Source organism: Terrapene carolina, unplaced genomic scaffold, assembly GCF_002925995.2.
Source record: "Terrapene carolina triunguis isolate 2854851 unplaced genomic scaffold, T_m_triunguis-2.0 Scaffold42, whole genome shotgun sequence".
In the NCBI taxonomy this organism is placed as follows: Eukaryota; Metazoa; Chordata; order Testudines; family Emydidae; genus Terrapene; species Terrapene triunguis.
Window position 1 is genome coordinate 59320683 of NW_020664393.1, and position 6000 is coordinate 59326682.

A 6000-nucleotide genomic window follows, 5' to 3' on the forward strand; every position below is an offset into this window, starting at 1 on the left:
AAATGAGTCAATGGGAGATGCCAACAAGAGGGGGGGTGCAAAGCCCCCCCCCCCCCGACAGAGTTAAATGCCTACATCCAGGCTGCAGGGAAGTGCTTAGTCTCTGCTTGAAATCCACAGGGAGATCCTGTCCCTGAATCAGGCGCCCAAGCCATTCTAGTGAGGAGGAGGAGATTAGCCCAGTGATTACTGTACTCATCCAGGTTGTGGAATGTGGTTCAACTCCCCCTCTGTTTGATGGGAAGAAGGGGTTTGAACACATCTTGGGTAAGTGCCCTAACCATTGGACTGTAGAGCCAGTCACTTTGTCTAGTTCAATTAATATTTATTTATGTTAATGCAAAGTAGAATGGCTTCAACAGGAATGATTGAGAGAGAAGCCAGTTTAGTTTAGAGACAAAGCAATTAAGAAGGGATGTGATAGAGCCATATAGAATAACAGACAATTCAGAGTTGGTAATTTGAGCACTTGTGCTTACTTTTTTCCATAATACAAGGACCAGGGCATATTTAATGGATTGGCAGGTAGTGATCAATCTAACGGGGATCGATCTAGTGTAGAGGCAAAAAATCGATACCCGATCGCTCTGCCGTCGACTCCTGTACTCCACTGCAGCGAGAAGCGGAAGCGGAGTCGACGGGGGAGTGGCGGCAGTCGACCCCGTGCCGTGAGGACACGAGGTAAGTTGACCTAAGATACGTCAACTTCAGCTACGCTATTCTCGTATCTGAAGTTGCGCATCTTGGGTAGATCCCTCCCTCCCCCCCAATGTAGACCAGGCCTTAAAGGCAACAATGAAAGCACTTAAACAAAATGAATTAACTGTGGAATTTGTCACTACAAATTTTCTCTGAGACTGAGTGCTTAGTAGGATGACAAAAATAATCTGATATTGATTGGGAAATGAGCTTTGGTTGACTTTATTTTTTCCCCTGCCATGGAAATTTCATTTTTTAATTTTATTTTTAAATCCAAAATCCCCAAACAAAAAAAAAAGAGGTGATTTTAGGATTTTCAGTTTCCTAACCACCAAAACAAAATAACAACAACAAAAAACCAACCAAACAAACAAAACCCCTTTGTTTTCCTAGGCGGGAGACAGGGGAGAGCGGAGGTACCTTCTTGAAAAAATCTTGTTTTGTCATAAACCTAATTTTTCTATTGGAAACAAGTTTCATTGGAAAACTTTTGACCAGCCCTATCAGAGATGTTTATATATTGAGAACATACATAGTTACATTATAGGATATATATGTCGGATATAAATTCTCATGCTTCAAGGCATAACTCAACCACTGATGAGGGATTATAAAGAAGTTTCCCCTATAGACAGGTTATTTCATAATTGTCTCTAATGGGATTTGCTTCAAAGTATCTGGTAGCAGCCATTGTCAGAGTCAGTATACAGGGCTCAATAGACCTGTCTGATCTGGCAGACGAAGGAAAGAAGGGAAATAAATAGATAATATTAAGACAAAACAAGCAAACAACACCACCACCATCCCTCAAACTCATAGCGTCAGATTCCAAGACCGGATGGGACCATTGTGATCTTCTAGTCTGGCCTCCTGTATAACACAAGCCATACAACTTCTCCAGAATTATTCTCCTAGAGTAGATCTCTCAGGAAAAAATCCACTCTTTTTATTTAAAATATGATGAAGAAAATGCTGAGAATGCCCTAACACAATGGAGTCCTGGTCTATTTGCTTGGGCTCCTAGATGGTCCTACAATGTAAATACTACTACTACTAATATAAAACAGAAACAAATAGAAGTAGGACAGTAAAACTGGCAAACAGAAAGTTCAAGCAGAAGAAACAAGAATGAAACATTTTTTCATTCATAAGAAATATTTCATAAATGTAACAATCTGTGTATTGCTTTTGAAGGAAGTGGAAAAGATGTCTTGCAGATAATTTATGGTGTTAAAACAATATTTTTCCAGTCATATTATATTGCCAAATGTTCTGATTGCTTCTAAACCAAACAAGAGTATTCAGGACACTGATCTCATCCGAGAAAACAGCCTCTTGAAACTTTTTCATCCCTGCCCTAGGGTCTGATTCAATAAAAACGGTCCATGGAAGCTTGTGTGAAACTGCAGGCACAGTGGAAAACAGATGATCTTTTATGACTTGTACAGAGGTAGCTTTCTACACTACTATAACCATACACTCTATAGGAAACCACACCCCCAGGGGTTAAGGATAAGTGCTCTTTTCTTTCTCTCTCTGTGGCTATTTCAATGCTAATCTGTCTCCTTGTTTCACTGTTTTTAATTATTCTTTTTAATTATTTCTTTCTTGCCTGCGAGGTTCAGCACACCATTATCATTAAATATTAAGTTGTTTTTTTTAGCAAAGTCATTTCTTAAGGTTCTTTGAAACAGTCCTCCAAATACATTTGTTTATAGTCCTTCTAAATTATGTCTTGATGTGTTAAAAGGCTGGTGTAGATCTTCCCAGATGTATTCAGTTAATAATTATAATTGTACTTGGCACTTACATACCACTTCCATCTGAGGATCTCCAGTCATCTTTCAAATATGAATTAACTGTGCCATCCAACACATCTGCAGTAATTAGTCTCAATTTACAGATAGGGAAACCGAGGTACATTTGAAGTTAAATGCGTTGCCAAAGGTCAAATAGGAATTCTGTGGCAGAACTGAGAATGAAATCTAGATCTCCTGGATCTCTCTCCTGTATGTTAACCACAAGACCATCCATCCGTTCTATTGTTGCAATTTGACAATGCCCTTAAGATGTTTGGGACCAGATTTTTTTTTCTAAAGAACTCAGTTCTATTTAGGCACCTATGTAAAGGCTGCACACTTTGGGAAACATTGATTAAAGAAAGGATTCAACCAATGAGTATAACACGTGAAGGGGTGGGAAGGACAGGGTCGCAGAAAAACGAATACTCTCCAATTACAAATTGTTCACAGAAATTTTGATTTTTGTTTGTTTTTGTTGATGGAGAAAAATAAGCAGAGCAGAAGCAGTAATTTCAGCGTGTTGCTTACCTAGCCATTTATCTATTGCTCTTGTTTTGTAGGCACCGCAGGGAAAATGTGTGCAAAGGAGGGTATAATTATTACTGATCTTGAAGTAGTATCTAAGTACCCCAAACAGCTATTAGGGCCCCATTATATTAGGCCCTGTACAAAACTGTTCCTGAGAGCTCATGATTTAGGATTTAGAAAATATGCAAGAGGTGACTGTAACAATGTTGGGGTTCATTAAATAACAAACCAGTGAATGAGAGAGGAATAAAACTTTAATAAAACAAAGTGGAGAGCACCTCTGGTCAGGGGTGCTGGAACAATTTGTATAGTGGGGGTGCCGAGAGCCATTGAACCAAACTGTAAACCCTGTATCTAATGGAAAGCACTTCAAGCCAAGGAGTGCGGAGGTACTCCCAGTTCCAGCATGTATGCCTCTGGTGAACTGCTGCACACAGCCACGTAGTGTTCCCAAACCCTGCCTCCAGGGCATATTTCCAAATTCCCACACTCACAACACAGTCCCTTATGAGGGAGCATCTCCTAATCACAGTCTTTCATAAACATATCTCTACAATGACTAAAGACCCAAATGTGGGTGATGAGTACTAGAAACAAGGTGATGGTAAAGTGAGTGGCCACAGTTTGCTCTCAGCAGTGGTGGGAGGTGGCTCAGGACTGGAATGGATCCCCCATTACGTCATATGGTCTGAAATCTCGAGCTTCAGCTGGTCTCCTGAAGGAGTCAGGAAGTAATATATTGCCCCTGATGTATTCTGGGCTGTATGTTTTTGTTTGTTTTGCTTTCTCCCCTTCCTCTGAAGCATCAGAAATGTCCACAGCTGGAGAGGGGACACTGGGTGAGATGGGCTGGTACTCTGAATAGGTACAGACACTTTTTTCTCAGATGCTTTGATGGCGTATCTTGCTCCCATGGTCAGGATCAATCTGGTCTCCGTTTTCGGGGTTGGGAAGGAATTTTCTCTCAGGTCAGATTGGCAGGGATCGTAGGAGGGTTTTGTCTTCTTCTGCAGGATGGGATGTAGGTCACTTGCTAGGTTCATCTGGCTATATTTCAACTCCCTGTCACTGTCAAATCAACTCCCTGTCACTGCAGAGGCCTTGGTCATGGGTGCACCCCAGTATCTCCTGTTCTGTGCTTGTGGCACACAATAGTTTAGTCTCCTGAGGGCTGTGATACTTGAGTCTAATTCAGGTTATTGGGCTCAATGGGTAACTGGGTGGGGTTTAGTGGCATGTGCAGGAGGTCAGATTAGATGATCTGGTGCTCCTTTCTAGCATTAAACTCTGATTCCACGTGGATGCCAGCGTAGGTAGATAGTGGCTTTAAATATTCTGTCTTGATATTGATCTCACTCCAAGTGAGCAGCAGATGGTGTTGAGATGCAGATTTCCATTTATGACTCCAACAGCATCCTGGTGAAAGAGGGCAAGAGACACACTGTTATCTGGTAGTGCGTTTCAGCTGGCCTGACCAGTTAAGTGTACTACAACTCACTGTCATACACTGTGTCCAAAAGATATCATGTCAGGTAAGATATCAATAGACAGCTAATAACATACCAGTCATTAATATTATTGCCTGGGGCATGTAGAGGACAAATGCAAAATTACAAACATATTGGGAATTATGTTTTTAAAATGTATCTTCCAGGCAGGACTGAAGTTACCCCACCGTAGACAAAGGAATGTGGTTCTGCCACCTTGAAGGTGCCTCTAAGGTACATTAAGAAACAATGGGAATGTATTTACATAATAGATAAACTAAGCCATCAAGCTGACAAGGGGAGGAGATAACAACTCAGCATCATGGCAGGGGGAAGTGATTGCAGGAGCAGATCAATTTGCATTTTAGCAAATACTAGTGGGGGAAGAAACCAGCATGGAACTTCCATCACCACCAAACTCCATATCTCCTTCCTCATAGCTTGAGTATGTGTGTGTGTGTGTGTGGGGGGGGGGAAATAACATTCAGAAGAATCCATTTCAAAGGTTCACTGGACTATGGAAGAGGGGGCAAAGAACCCCAAGCTATCTTTCACCTAAGAAGACAAAGAAACTGAGCACTTTGGACTTGTGGGAGATTCTGACCAAGGGGGTGGCTAGCCATCTTGATAGTAGGTAGTGCAGTAAGACTCTTACCTTGAACCAAGACTGTAGTTTTATTAAGTCTTAGTCTTCAGAAAGCATTGTTCACTTTAATTTGCTTGTAACCATTTCTGACTCTATCCTTTTTACTTGAAGTCACTTAAAATCCCGTCTTCTTTTGTTAATAAACTTATTTTACTTTTAATCTAAACTACCCCAGTGCTAATTGAAGTGATCATTAACTCCAGTTAAAGTGATCAGCTGGGCATTTTGTCTCTTTAGTGGAGTAAACAAACCTTATTATTCCCCTGAATGGTCCAGCAGAGGGCTGGACATTGTTGGCACACAGTTTTCAGAAAATTTGGGAATGGGGGATGTTGGGGTCATCTTGCCAGGTGTAACCAAAAGCTGGTGGATACAAAGTGTGGTTGGACTATAACAAGCAGGCTGCGGGAGTCAGAGTTGCTGATCCAGGACTGCTTATCACACAGACAATCAATGCGTGATTGTATGCTGGCTGTGAGCACCCAGATAAGGGAGGTATAGCAGCAGAGCAATTTAAGGTACACAGGATTACAGGGTAGGGAGAGACACAACCCCTCACTCATCTGGACTGCACCCCAAAACATGACATATTTCTACCTTTTAACTGTCTATTGAGTCTCCACTTCTAAGCTACCATTAAACTGCTCTTGGGAGAGGGGTAGAACTTTCCAAAAAGTGGGTCTCCCTCTGATCTTAACTCTTGGGTACAGCACACGCATTCTCATAGCTCCTCTCATGCATCATCTCACACATCTTCTCTCTCTCTCTCTCTCTCTCTCTCTCTCTCACTCACACACACACACACACACACACACACACACACACACACACACACACA